At 43.3% G+C, this 14874-nt stretch overlaps 1 long non-coding RNA gene across 1 annotated transcript; it reads left to right on the top strand.

The window, feature by feature from the left end:
• Positions 1-811: 811 nt before the first annotated feature.
• On the top strand, positions 812-6945 carry LOC122179723. Its single transcript, XR_006178806.1, has 3 exons — positions 812-837; positions 1946-2144; positions 6929-6945. It is a non-coding gene; the product is annotated as an uncharacterized LOC122179723 (long non-coding RNA).
• Positions 6946-14874: the final 7929 nt, after the last annotated feature.

The following is a 14874-nucleotide window of genomic DNA, read 5'->3' as shown; positions in this document are numbered from 1 at the left end:
GAGACAGCACCATGATTCCAGCACTCAGTTTCTTGAGGAGAGCAACCAGGCAGCTCCACGAGAGCTGTTATACTCTGTTATACTCTGTTTTTACCGGTAACACTGGCCACAATGAAATGGTTCCATGTAAATATACATGGAGGCACTCGTCCAGAAAAGCCCATATACACACAAGCACCTTCAAATGTTTCACTGAAGTGGGACAAGCCAAATTAGTGCCTAACTGCTTCACTGCCTGTTTTGGCCAGAAACAGTACAAAGACTGTGTAGTTCTTAAGATTACATCATTCACCTGCGTATGTCTCTGTGTGTTTATAAATAAGTATATAGCAAATGCAGCATCAAATTACAGATTGTCATCTCAACAGCACTTGCCTGAACAAAATGTTTGTTTTTCTGGTGCAGTCCAGCACATTTTTCAGAACTGTGCCTATTTGTTACTGCACGTCACTAGCAGTGCTCTCCAAAATATGCCAGTACTTCTGGCACAATGATTTGAGTTGCTAGGGTGCTTGCCTGCTTCTGCAAACTGGTCACTGGGCCCATACAGTCCAGTCTAAAGGAAGAAAAAATGTTTTTATTATTTTTATCTTATTATTTTGTTTTGTTTTTATGAGTATCTGACATTTTAATTGTAATGTTTATATTAATTTTTTTTACAAGCATTAAGCCTCGTCTGCTATGAGTGCCCACAGCTGTGTGATGGCTTAATTAGGGCCCAGGGAGGCAGTGCTGCCTGCCCTGCAGAAGCCATGCATGCTGGCAGCTTGCTGCCAGTGAGCTGCCTCTGCCTACAGTTTTGTGGGGCATAGGGAGAACACTGCTGTGCCTGATGAGGTGAGGGTTTAGAGGCAGGCAGGAGCTGCTCCTTCACAGAGGCATATGCTTGGTGCTTCCTGGCTTCAGTTTTATACTCTGTCTTTGTGGCTGTTTGTGTTGTTCTGTGTTCCTGGTGTTGTATGTCTTGTATTATACCCAGGTTTTGTGATAAAGTAGGTGGTTTCTTTTTCTGGTGTGAAAGCAGAAAGTTTGCTTGCCTCCCCTGTTTGGTATGGGTCCTACAAGTGCAAGCAGGGAAGGGGAAGCACCAGTTTCTGAGTGAACCACCCCCCCAGTTCTGGAGAGGACAAAAAAGAGAAATTTAGTCTGTCTTCTCTCACTTATTTGTTTTCACACTATGTTTCTGAAATGTGTCCAAGCATGAAGATTCTCTGAAGGAGAAGAATTTTTGGCCTGAATTGTCTATGTCTACTTCAGAATGCCAAAACTCTACTGTTCAGAACATGCTTAAGGTCTACTTATAGTCTATGTGCAAATGAGCTTGTTTTCCTACCCCTACGTTATCATAATCTGTGTAGAACAGTAGTGGGTGAAAGATGGTGGTATCACATTGCAGGATGCTAGCAGAAAGTATGTGCTTCTGAGAAGAACCTGTAGATTTGCCTAAATAACAGCAAAAAGCGGGTGTGTGCAGTGATTAGGATTGCAGCAAGAAAAACTGACTGAATCGGTTGACAGCTGATAGTTATTTCCAGAAGCGAGTATTGCAAGAAAATACTGCTGACTGGGTGAGACAACATGGCAAGCATTTCATTTCTGGCTCAGAAGTTAAGTATTGTGTATCCCTGCTCTTAACTAAACTCATATTTTCTGCTCTTTTTTTCTTCATCAAAACTGAATTGCTTTGCAATTTCAGGCTGATTTGTTTCAACATCCCTGTGCAGAAAGCTTTCAACAGAAGTGCCGTGGTTAGCGGCAGACAAGCAAGGTATACTCAGGGTTTAGGAAAGCCATTAAAAGACAGTTTTATGGCTGCAATGTCTTCCTGGCTCCAAGCTTTTGAGAGTTCGGGGTGTCTGCCATAGAGGTAGCAGGGCACTTCTCCTAAGTAGCTGAACTCAGTCACAACTGCTGAGCAGAGCTCACTGGAGGTTTGTCATAGCAGGTTTGGCTGTGGGCAAGCCTGGCACTGCTGATTCTCATAAGGAACCAAGTAATGCCCAGCGATGCCTGGCCATCACTGAACTCCCACAGCTGTGCTGTAGGGTCACCTCTGCAGGGAGATGGCTCCTGCGTGCCCAGGGGCTGCCAAGCACAGTGGTTCTTGCTTCTGCCGGAGCTCTGCAGAGCCTGCTGTGACACCAGTAAGTAAAAGTTAATTGCAAAATTATTTCTGTGTGGTAATAAGCGAAAAAACACTTGGGGCCAGTTCTCTTTAAAGAAAAGGGGGGAAAGCCTGTTCTACACTCATTTGATTAACCCATGCTGTTAATCACTGCTGAGTTTATGAACCTCCATTATGGACTTGTTACTCTAAGGGGTTTCAGTTCAGTGATGGAAAAAACAGCTGTAGGGCCTGGGTAGGTAGGAGTAGCAAGAAGTGCAAGTAGAAGCGCCGAGCCTTTGAAGAGGTGTATAAATAATTAGCAACATATTTCATGTGGACTCGCTTGTCAAGATACACTGTCAGACCTGGGATTTTAGCCGAACGCGATGAAAATGCTGAAAGAGCTCTCTACTCATTCTAACATAACACCTGAAACAATTTGTTATATGAGAAGCTATTGTAGGTCACAGACAACAGTGCGGCTCTGCTCGCACGCCCGGTGTGTTTTTCTCCAAAAGCATGCGCGTCTGAAAGACTCCTTACGCTCTCATATCTTTTGGATCTTAGATCCATATTTTATGGTTGCAAACCATACAACACAGGTGAAAACATGAACTGCATCTTAATAAAGTGAAGCAATGAGTAAGTAGTGGTCTATGCTGCTTTGTAAGGTAGAGGGAAATCTAGGCAGGGAAAATTAAATAATAATAATAATAATAATAATAACTTAAAAAAAAACAAAAAAAAACAAAAAAAAACCCAAAGCTTGGACTTTTGGAAGACCCCAGTGAGAAGCCGCAAGGGCATATCCCTGTAATCAGCTCCAAAGAAAGCGTTGGAGTTTGGTTTGTTAACAGACACCTACTAAAATCTTCCTAATGTTGGCTTCCAGATATACTTTTTGTTATTAAAAATGCCTTGGGTACCGGGAACACAGATGTTTTAAATCATGGCTTGGTTCAGCATCATTCTGCTTGTTTTGTTCCTTGTTAATGCAGGGTGGCTGTTTGCTGTTTAGGGTGATCCTTACTGTCTTCCTTTTTTAAGCATGAATCCTGATCTCTGAGCAAAAGCCTGATTTGCATCCGTTTTGAATGTCTTTGCTCATTCCCTGGCTGTGGAGGAGCCCAAGGGGTGTCAGCGTCAGTTTCGTCCAACAGCGCATTTTTGCCTGGACAGAAGGAACCATCAGTTGTTCGTTCAGTGGGGGTGTGTACCCATGGGATATTCCCTCATTCAAACACAGAGGTTCTTCTGCAGAGATGTGTTGGGCTTTGCTACTTCCAGAGATGTTAGTGGGATTTCCTCAAGGTCAGGACTTCATGGCTTTTTTTTACCTGTTAACTTGAACAGAGCCTACACTTCACTCCTCACTTTTCCTACTGGGGCTTTGTGCTCAGATTTAGGGCTTGTAAGAACAGATCAAATTCAATGAGGGATCTTCACTTTTCCTAGCGTTTGGGCTGAGCAGTGATGATCCTGATGACCTCGCTGCAAGAAAACATGCCTGTGAACTTCTGTGGTACTGCCACGAGGCATTTGCTGCCCCCTCTGCTTGCTCTAAGAATTGTAGAGACCTACAAAATAGGCATTAGTTATTTCTGAATAGCTCCCTTGCTCACTTGGACTTGTTAAGAGGCTATTTCCTAGCTGCCTGTAAGTTGTATTTGTCCCCAAGCTGCCTGGTTCGCAGTTTGTCGATGACATCTCCGTTTGTACTGCCAATGGCATCTGATTTTTTATTTCCATTGTGACGAACAGGACAGGTATGCCTGGCAAGTGCATCACTCAGCTGCTACTTTTTAAGATGCAAAGCAGGGAAGTGAGTGAGCCTCCTAAGCGCCTTGCTTGTGGGAGGTCATCATTAGTCTGTCGAGGTATCTCTTTGTTGCTGCCTTCCATAAGTGTATTTGATATGGCAACTTCAAGTTGCGCTGTTCAGCACCGACAAGATGCAGTGTTTATGAAAACAGGCTTCTTGAAGTGAGCTGTGGGAGAGAGGAGGAGAGGCTGTTTGCTGTGTTTTAAGCCAAATGGCTTCTTTGGCAGGAGGCCTCTGTAACAAGTGAGAACCATGAGAATTAGCTCTCTCAGCACTTTGACAAGCAAAGATCTTTGTCTGTAATGAGGAGAACGAGGCTCGTTTGACACAAACTACAAAACAGCTAAATGATGAAGAAGGAGGGCAGAAATATGCCACTGAAGGTGAGGAAAAACAAGTCCACTGCTCTGCTGTGAATTCAAACATCTTGCTCACTTGCTCATTATAACGTCTAATTATGACTGGCCTTGTTCCTGAAGAGGAGGAAAAGGTAAGTGGGCTAAATCCTGTGGTGCAACTGACCACGGCGTATCCTGCCTGTTTCCGTAAAATCCAAACCGTCCCCATCTTATTCCTCTGTATCCAGCCATTCTTTATGCAGAAATGCAAATTCCCTTCGGACTCTGGAGATTTCCAAACTGATTAGAATTCGTACGTTCCTTCGTTAAGAGTAAAAATAGGATATCCCAAGATAGCCCCCAAATTATAAACCGATATGAGAAAATCAGAGAAGTTTGTGTGCTATTAGATGAACAGCTGCCTTCAGCAAGCTGCGCCAATGGTGGGGTTACCGTCTCATCTTAGTTGTTTATCTGAATTTTTAGCAGTTTAGTGACAAATTAACTAATGTCAAATTCTATTTACTCTAAGTAGGATTTTCAGCCATATATCGTTTAAAAGGAGACCTTCGGTTTGTCTTCCAAACCTGGCGTGTCACTGGGCAGCAGAGAAGTAGAATGTGTGGCTATCCTGCCCTGCAGCCCTTCTGAGGACCAGAGTCCAAGCTCACTTAGGAACGTTCAAGTCTGGTCACCTGCACGTGTTTAGGCAGGTACACAGCTGTATGGCTGCTGTGGCACACCTTGGTTTTTAGAAGCAATGGTGAGTCAAGAGACGAGGGAAAAAGGGAGTATCGGTTAGGTTCAAGCTTGTGGTGGCTGCCTGTGGCCAAACGTTTCCTGTGAAATAAAGCTTATTCTTCTCTTTCCACGGTCTTCTGTTGGCCTCCGAATGAACCAGTCCAGGAGCCTTCTTACCTTGACCTCTGCTGACACCCCCTGCTGTTGGTACTTGTATAGGTTGTGACAGAAATCTGATGTAATGGACTGGTCAGAGAGGGAAAGCGTAGAGGAAAAAGCGGAGGCCGTGGGTACCGTAGGTCTTGTTGTTGTAGACTCCCAGTGTTCTAACAAAGCTATGTGCTGTTTATTACTTTTTCATTTGCATCGCAATTGTTTACTGCTACGGATGGCGCTTACCTGAGCATTAAAATGTTATTGATAACTGATTTTATGGGTCTGCGTTTCCTGTGTCTTATTACAGCAGTGACTTTTTCTTGCCCGCTTTATCTTCAGTGCTGCAGTCTCCAATCACTTCTCCTTTTCTCATCTCACTTAAGTCCGTGAGTTATTGCTTGCATAATGTGTATCACTAAGAAAATCTGGATGTCTAAAGATTTTAAAGAAACTAAATAACCCTTGCAAGAAAGAAAAGCGTATAGAAAGAATTATTTGCAACCATGGGTTTGTTGGTTTTTAAATGAATATTATTCATGTTGGCAATTTTCTTCATTAGAATCATGTGGGAAAAGGAAAAACGTGTTTAAAATCCAGCGAAATCCACCTCCTTTGATTTCATCTGAAGTTCTCAGGTTAGACTGATCTGTTATACAGCCATAAAACAAGGTTAATGTGGTTTTAATAGACACAAATCGAGATTAGGTCTGCACAGCATAAAATGAGAATTGTATTGAAGGAGAGATTTATGGGGCTACTCAGAGTTATGTCGGGAAAGGATAAAACACGAACGTCTTTTTCTTGTGGGTGCATGCAGAAAAAAAGTTCAATAGATACATAGAAGAAAAATCATGGATAGGATATGTTTATACAGAAAGACAAACGGTCTGTTTATTCAGCAGCTGCTTAACAAGCCACCAGCACAATCAATTAAATTAATCCCAAGAAGTAAAACTCGAAATGAAGATGATATCTAAAATCATTTTTATTCATGGTTAGAGACCGTGCAGATTCTTTTGACAAGTAGAAAAATCTTATGGGTGATGTTGAAAACTTCAATGTACAAGTGTTAATTCAATTTGAGGGGAAAAAAAACCCTGACTTGATAGAATGGTTTCTGTAGAGATATTATGAGAATAGCAAACCCCCAAGCAGTACAAAGGCAGCAGGAGTATTGCCTGCTCATTACCTGAATTTTCAAACATTTAACAACTGTGGTAAGTATGAATATGCAAAGCTTCCAGGCTCTGACCAACATCGTTCTTCTTCACTCCAGGAACAGAAAAGAAGCAGCCAGTGGGTTGCTGCCACGGTACGGTTTGTTTATCTGCTATTCATATGAGGCTGTCGCACTCGATTTAAGGTCATAGGTCTTCTAAGTTAGGGTAAGCCACAGCACCTTAAAAATGCATCCAAGCGTAGCGTGAAGCTGTGGCATTAAATCACACTACGGAGACTAAAGCGGTCAGGAAGACTCCCCTTGAAGGGTGAGGGTCCTAAGCAGCCGTCCTCCTCTGTAGGAGATACAAGACCTAGAAAGTAGAGCTCAATATCCTTCACGAAGGAACAGTTTGAATGCCAATTCTGCTCCTGCACAGAAGGCTGTTTTATCTCTTTGAGGATTTGGGGGACGTGCTGCCGTGGCGAGTCTGATGCCACTAACAGCAGCATGAATTTGCCTTGCGTTCTTTTCTGGGCTAGATCCTCCTGTTCGTACGAGTACTCCATCGTGCCTGAACGTTTTGTGGTGTTGTTTTATCTTAGGTCAATATCAGCCAGCCGTTTTAATGAAGATTAATATATTGCCTGGTCTTTAATGGGAAGTGTGAAATACCGGAGAACATGCACCTGGGCTATGATGATGGCTGGCATCTGGCCTTCTGCCTCCTTTTGCACGAGAGGCGCCAGCGGTTTATGACAAAGAGAAGAAACCAGGTACGTGTCTGTGCCTTATGTTGCTACACATAGTGTTGTGTGCTTCGACATCTAATCTTTAAGAAGATAGTGAATGGTGCAAGAATCTATTTGTTACGAGTTAAAGCATTACAAATAAACTGGGATGCCAAGCTGTGTAGGTTATAGCTAGTGGGGCAGTAGCAAATGTTTTCATTATGATTTCTCAAGACTGAGGATATTGTGTTGTAAAGATAAAAAGCGGGTTCATGCTCAATGCAGAGGAGTGCACCATCAACAACAAAAAAGCAGGTTTCTATACTACACAGGCGTTAAATGACTTATATAGGAGATTTTCCTCTGCAATACCTCCAGTGTCTCTCTTACTTTGGTGCTGTTTGCAAGAAACTTCTCAGATGCCTGTGTGACTTGGTTTGAGAAGCAGGCGAGTGATCTAGGTTATGCCAAATGCTTCAGGGTTCTAAGCAATGACTTGGCAACATCTGTATGTGCCCTGCTCCTGTAGGTGAAGGGCATGGGAGCACATCTGGCTGCCTTCTGTGTTGTTTGAGTGTTTGAGATTCCTTGCTGTAGAAAGCGAAGCTTTCAGGGAGATGGAGCACCAGTGCGTGGTGTTTTGGTGTGGGAATGGGACGTGTCAGCATCTGGGAACAGAGCAGTGCTGTAGCCCTTAGCATGAGCAGTTTCAGATTAGCACGTCATCGTGCAGTAAAGCTGAAGCGTGTGATATGTGCCTTTTATTGAGCTCAAGCTTTCATCATTAACAAAGCCCAAAACTTTCTGGTCTTTGAAACAACGAAATTTGTGGCAGGCGCATCTCATGTGAAAGAGGACGTGTGCGTGCAGAAGGCTCTGCAGTGTGTTCAGATACCACGCTCCAAGCACAGCCTGCTCTTAACTACAGAGGGCACTGCCAGATGCTGGCGGGGACTCCAGGCCTCAGCCGCCTGGCCAAGGACTGCCAAGTGCCTGGGTTCTGTGCAGTAATTGACTTGCTGCTTCTTTCTTGCATTGCGCATGTTTTCTAGTAATCCAAGTTTTTGTTTGGTGGTGGTTGTTTAAGATGATAAGGAAAGAAAGGGTTGTTAATATAAATGAAGTACGCTATTGCTCTGGGCCATGCTGCGTCTAACTTGTGCAAAATGCTGCTACTCGGTGTTAACTCAGTAGCCTTTTCTTTGCTTAACAAGGCTGCTCTGTATTTTGGAATGCCGAGTAGAAAATTAGAAATGCAGGCCAGTCTTCGGGAACATTTTACTTACTGTTTTAATAAACTTTTGTTTATGCCTAGAGGTGCCATTAAATTACCAGCCAGACATTAATATACAGTACACAAGGGATCTTGTATATAAGCAGTGATTATTACTGTGTGACTCAGATGAAGCTTGCTATATGCATAGATAGCTGCTGGATGGCAGATGAGAAGTGAATACCTGTCTGGATAAGTAAGTGCTGGTACTTACACAGTGGATGTGCTGCAATGCTTTTTATTTTTTTTTTTTCTTTCCTTCCCCCTTCCCCCCCCTCCGTTCTTACAAGAAGTCCCTTTTTCAGAGCAGAATCGTGGCATGAGGGGATGGTGGTCAGCCACGGGAGGAACACTTTCACTTTCTTTCATAAAGTAATGTAAAATAAGAATGAGGTGTTGATGAACTCGGGGCTAAATGTGCTAAGTGCTTCCAAATGAGGTGTTACTCTTGACTTCTAGAACAGGGAGGTTCGTTACATTGTTGATCATCTGGCTCTGAGTATGCAGGGGTATAGGGACTGCTTAACGCCAGGCACAGCTTGCTCTGTGACACCTCACCCACAACTACAACAAAGCTGAAGGAAGCTGAGGCCGCAGGAAAATTCTGGAGTAAATGGGGGTTGCGGGCAACAGACTGGAAAGCATCTGAATAGCAGAGCGGAGCGGCAAAACCAGGAAGATGTGTTTTGCTTCAGGCTTAGTGCTTGCGTTCTTGCACGTTCTTCCAAAGTCAGGTACAGGTTCCTCAAATATGAGTTTGCAAGAACGGCGTGAGTTCATCTACACAGAAGGAATTTGATATCCCTCCTTCTCCCGGAGAAAGAAAGAAAAAAAAAAAAGTGCCAATTAATTCTGACTTGGGATTTGCCTTTACATTTGATCTACTTGAGAATTCACAAGGAAAGCTTCCTGTGAGGAAAGCTTAGAAATGCTCCCAGGGAAAAAGCACTGTTGTAACTCTCCCACTTCCTAAAGGGATCAAGGCAGAACTCCTCTTAATGCACGTTCTATAAAAGAAACGGAGGGCCTACCTAATACAGCCTCCTCAGGCTTCAATTTTTCAGCCCAGCCTACATAACAAGAGGATCCCTCCCTGCGTTGATCTGCTCTTCTCGTTTCTAATTTCTTTTATGTCTTTTATGACTTGCTTGCACTTAGAAAGAAGAGTCCCTTCCCGTGTTGCTACAGCACGAGGCTTTGGCATTTAAGCTGCTCGCGTGATACAAAACCGGGGAGCTTGGATGAGAGGCATTTGAAGAGCAACTTGAAATTCCCCTTGGATGACTTGCGTGGCACAAGCTTCATAGATGGCCAGCAGCAGGGATGCTGCTCCGAAACCTTTGCGAAATCTGACCGCGCTGTTGAAACACAGCAGGAATTAGAGATTTAAAAGGCTTTCCCTTCAGGTTGTGTCTTCGGTGTTCCCTAAAACTCTACCTCAACTTTACTTGAAGTCTCCACTTCCATCCCATCTCCCCTCTGTCTTTGTTTAACTCAGCAGCTTGGGCTGGACGCTGCTGGAATAATGACTGCACCCAAGACTTTCATCACACACTGCTGACTTTTGAATCTGGATCTGATTGCGGTTAAGAAGAAAAAGAGGCAGTCCTGTTTTTCTTCCGTTTGATGACTGAGGGGGCATACCGTGTTTGTTTCTGAGGTTTTGTTTTTCATTTATATAATTATTTGCCAGCAACACACCATCATGTCCTTTGTTTTGTTTCAGCTTGATTCCCTTGTCCTTATGTGATATTGTTATAGGCACAAAGTGTCCCAGTTTTTTAACGCTTCATCATTTATTAATGCCGCAGATAGTGGGATGAGGGCTTGTCAGCATTGTGATTTTTTTGTTGTTGTTGTATTGGCACATACAATATCTGCACAGAAGCTGGTTTGTTATTAAATAATTTGTAAAGAATCTCCTCCTTTCTGTTTATGTTTTTTTCCTCATTAATTAGTGTATTAATTTCCCTTCCTGACTCCACTTGTTACTTGTTTTTTTTTTTAACCTGCTCTTCTATTTGAGATAAGTTTTCCGCTTAAGTCGGAAACTTTCAAGGGAGATGCAGGAGCGGACCTGATCCCCCTGGATCATCCTGGTCTGGTACATCCAGGGGGTCTCTCGTGTATGTCTATGACAGGGCTGGTGACGATGTCTGCTGGAAGCGGCAGAGGAGTTCGGGTTTTGATTCGATTCGGTGTGCTGCCAAGGGGCAAACACCTGACAGCTTGTGCCCAGTTGTGCTCATGTGTACTGAAGTCTGAATTTTCAGTGGTATGAATCCGCTTGGCTCTAATGGACGCTCTACTAAAGCGAGGCCCTTTCTTTGCACACGTACCGCAGTTGCTTGTTTGCAGGGCAAGCGCGTTTGGGTTTATGCTTGCACAGCTGGCCGTGTGAAAAAGCCTTGCAGTCAGAGTTCTCCACCTTGGTATACGCAAAAGTTTAGAAAAAAAGAAAGGAGTTTCTCAGCTGCACCACCTCAGAGGAGCCTGGTGCCACAGGGATGAGAGGGAGCGAAGGCTCTCAGGACTCACGTGGCACATGTACAGATCTTCCTGTGGGGGTGTTTATCAGACTTTTTTTTCTTTTTCTCACAGTCCTTGTTGAATTTACTTTGGTGTAGGGAAATAGCTGCACGATCAGGGCAGACTACCACAAGCTCCTGTATTTCCCGGCACTTGGAACAGCTCGCTTGATTAAGAGGAAGGCAGGCAAAACACTCTTTTGTTAATCTATACCTTCAAATCTATTATAAACTTACTGGTTTCTGTCCTGCTGAGGCAAATTCACGGTGGTTGGCAAGGAGTGAATGGTCAATCTGCAGTTTGCCAATGTGATTTGATGTTCAAAGTAGGTCAACAGAAGTGAATTTGCTAAGCACAAAGGATGTTGCTATACCTGTATTTTTCTATTGTACATCACATTGGTCTTGAGACTTTATTTTCTCAAATATCCAAAGTGGTTGTGATCAGAGCTCAGCACAGCCCTGCACTTGGCTCTTATCCGGGCCAATGGAGGGCTAGACAGGGTATGGCAGTGACAAGCACGGATCAAAGAAACACGAAGAAACAAGTGCCATAGTCTGCAGTCAGACCAGCAGATCTGGAAAAACTAAGGAGACTCCGTGACATCGGGAAACTAGGGAATCTGTCCCATTAATCTGAACCATTTAACTCTTTGAACCTGTTAAAATCCGGAGGGATGGGCGCAATCCAAATTGGCTCCATCTGAAAGTTTGGAGCATGGGCTGGCCTACCTCATGGACGAGCCCTCCTCATGGACATTCGTTCACCGAGAATAAGCCTTAAATTTCTAAAAGCCTCTTTTCAGCAACTTTAATACAAACTGCTCCTCTAGCAGCTGTCCCACACGTTTGTGGTTTCTCTGAGGGTTGCTCTTTCCAAACCTGACCTTTGTGACAAGTACTGCAGGCTGGGATGATCGCTCTCTCTTCCTGTCACTCGTATGCTCTGCCCACTCTGGGAGCGGCTAATTGCACTGTTACTGTAGTAAAAAGCTGGCATCTGCACACATGTGCACACACCCAGAAACAGATCATCTGCTTCTTTCCTATGTAAAGATAGTAAAGGTTTTTATGCCGAAACTGCTCACGTTTCAGGAGGTTCTGTATTACTGCAATACTAAAAAGTAACTTTGGGAAGTTCAAGAAGAAGGTACAGAAGTGCTGCAGCGCTCAGTCTCAAGTGTCTTGTTTGGCAAGTTCAATGCAATTATTGCTATCTGTGAAATAATACGGAGAAGCTATGTTTACTTTTTTTTTTTTTGTTTCATTTCTCAGGTTTCGCACTAGCAATGAAAGTAAATTGAAAATTTTGTTCTGAAAATTGCAGTTAAAGAAGCCGATAAGGGGTTTCAAACACAGCTTTGTCATGCCGTTTGATTTACTGCAACAATTATTTACGTTATATATGCTAAATATCATCTGAATAGTGAACCCTAGACAAAAAGCATTATACATGTATGGCTTTGGGAGGGAGGGAGGGTTGAGAAGTCATACAGTTGTAGAAATAAGGAGCTTTTATAGTTTCCTAGTTTTTATTTAGCAAAGCATGCCTATTTATGTGTTTAAGTCCCATTAAGCGCTGTTCTAAGTTGAACTTTCACATCATTCTTACTGCAGCTTCGTGCTAACGGCAGTCCGTCCTGCACTGGCAATAGGTAGGCACTCACTGTGTATCATTTTCAGTAGCAACAAGTAAAAGATTCTTTACCGATAAAAGCACAAGCACCCAGACCAGGACAGAGTAATCGTTGCGAGTTCCATTTCCACGAGCGAAAGCAGCTAATGGGATCAGCAGAGCCGTCTCTCGTGGCTGATGTGAAAAGCTGAGGTGACGTGACTAAGTGCCTGTGAGAAATGTAAATGTGTCGTAAACTGTTTTCCGTACATTTTCACTTTTTCTCTTCAGCTCTCCTATTTATAATTAACATTTTTCTTTTTCTTGTTCAGTCTGAATATCTTTGTTCTTTTCAAGTTGAATTATTTAATACTAACTCTTCCATCCGTTTAAGCCCCCTTTATCTCACGATCCCCTCTCCTTTATACTGAAATCTCTCCTGTCTAAATGCATAACAAAATGACACCTTCTACTAAAGAACTTATAAATTCCACCACGTTTCCTAAAATAAAATTGCGTAGTAATTAGGCAGCCACGTATGTTGGGCAGAAAAGAGGCTGAGGACACATTAGAAACAGGCTGCATGTGGCACAAACGAAAGCCAACATCTCGACACGAGTTTCAAAGTACACTAGGCTGATCCTTCCTAAGGTGAAGTCCAGAAAAGTGCAGCCCATTTCTGCATCTTGGCAAATGTGACAGCTGATTGCTGCTCACACACAGAGTCCTGCTGGTTTTAGCAGTTCACCCGTGAGCGAGGAAGATTTGGTGTCATACAGCTGCTGGCATCACAGCGCTTTTATTTTTTACGCAAAAGGAAGCAGCGGGGCCTTCAGAGGCAAGAAAGCATCTGGAAGCCCTGAGGTATGTTTGCATTCTGTTCATGAAATCTATTGATCAAAAATGGAAATTCGGTCCATTGAATTTGTTCTTTTATATTGTGTTTAAGTCACAGCAAAACGCATCCTGAAATTGTTTTTTATAGTTTAATGGGGAAGGCACTCATACAGGTGCCAGATGACAGTGGGACACGACGGAGTCTCAGCGGTTAAGCAGGATAAGTACAGTATCTGTATGGGAACCTGATGAGGAAAGCACCACGTTACGCGATGTGTTTTTGGGTGGTAGACACTAAACGGATCCTCAGTACGGATGACAAATTGCTTATAAAAACAGCAACGCTGTCTGGCAAACGCATGCGAGCCCAGTCAGTTGCACGTATGTCCGTGGCGGTTTCTTCCGTCCTGTTTGATGGTGGTGGGTTAGGACAGGGCTTACAGAGCCTCTCTATTAAAAGAGGTAACAATTTCCATTAATTAAAAAATAAAAATAAAAAATATATTTATGTGCCTATCAAGATAACTGAAGAACAGCTTTTAATCAAAAACGTCTAAGATACCTCTGTTAAAAAAAATAATATGCAGCTTGTAATACCCGCATAGGACGTTAAAGATTATAAAAGATGACGACCCTGCGAATCCATGAATTTTTCAGATCGGTTGGAGAAAGGTGATTATTACGAACCTCTGATCTCTTGGAAAAATTTCTAGGCAAAGAGTGTGGTGAAAGCTATGGAGCAGTGCTAAATCTTTTTCTTCAGCAATTGTAAGCAAAACCTAACCTTTTCCCACGATTTCTGGTGGCTGTCAGCAGCCCGGTAGCATTTTTATTCTTAACTGTTCTAACTCTGGACCTCAGTGAGGCAGTTCATCCTTTTCTAGGGAAGGAGTAATCTTTGCAGATGGAAGTGAGAAGAATCTGAGGTTCCACACTTTTGCCAATTGGACAAGGTGTGAACCAAGAGCTAAGCTGGATCTAAAGGATGTTCTCCTTAGTGTGTGGAGATACACTTCAAAAAGAGAAAAAGTGAAGGATACCTTTTTAACTCGGATGGCAATCCTGAGGTAGGTAAAAATGATTGTTCAGAGTTCTCAGCAGCTTTAGTCCTTGTATTCCAGTCCTGGTTCTGACTAGTTTCAGCTACAAGTAGGAATCCAGTGTTTCATTCTGGAAAGAACATCATGTCAACCTGGCAGGTAGGCAAGATCAGAACCTCGCAATTGGCATTGGTATACAAAGCGAGAAGCAGGATAAGCGCCATGCAAAAACCATGTAGAGAGACTTGCCATCTTTCCCAAAGCATAGGATTTCATTGGCAGTCTGAGTGCTTCCCGTGCCCACTTGTCCTGTACATCAGCCTGCAGCAAGCGGTGTTGCAGTGGCTTTACCCATTCCAAAACATGGCTGCTTCAAACTTTTTAGGCTCGATAGACAGTTAAAATTCTTTCCTGAGTCACCCTGACGTTCTTTTGTGCCCCTTTGTGCCCCTTTGTGCCCCTTTGTGCCCCTTTGTGCCCCTTTGTGCCCCTTTGTGCCCCTTTGTGCCCCTTTGTGCCCCTTTGTG

The sequence above is a fragment of the Lagopus leucura genome, unplaced genomic scaffold (genome assembly GCF_019238085.1).
Source record: "Lagopus leucura isolate 7727_CA_CO unplaced genomic scaffold, USGS_WTPT01 Super-Scaffold_100004, whole genome shotgun sequence".
In the NCBI taxonomy this organism is placed as follows: Eukaryota; Metazoa; Chordata; class Aves; order Galliformes; family Phasianidae; genus Lagopus; species Lagopus leucura.
The sequence above is the reverse complement of the archived record's forward strand: the minus strand, read 5'-3'. Positions and strand labels throughout refer to the sequence as shown.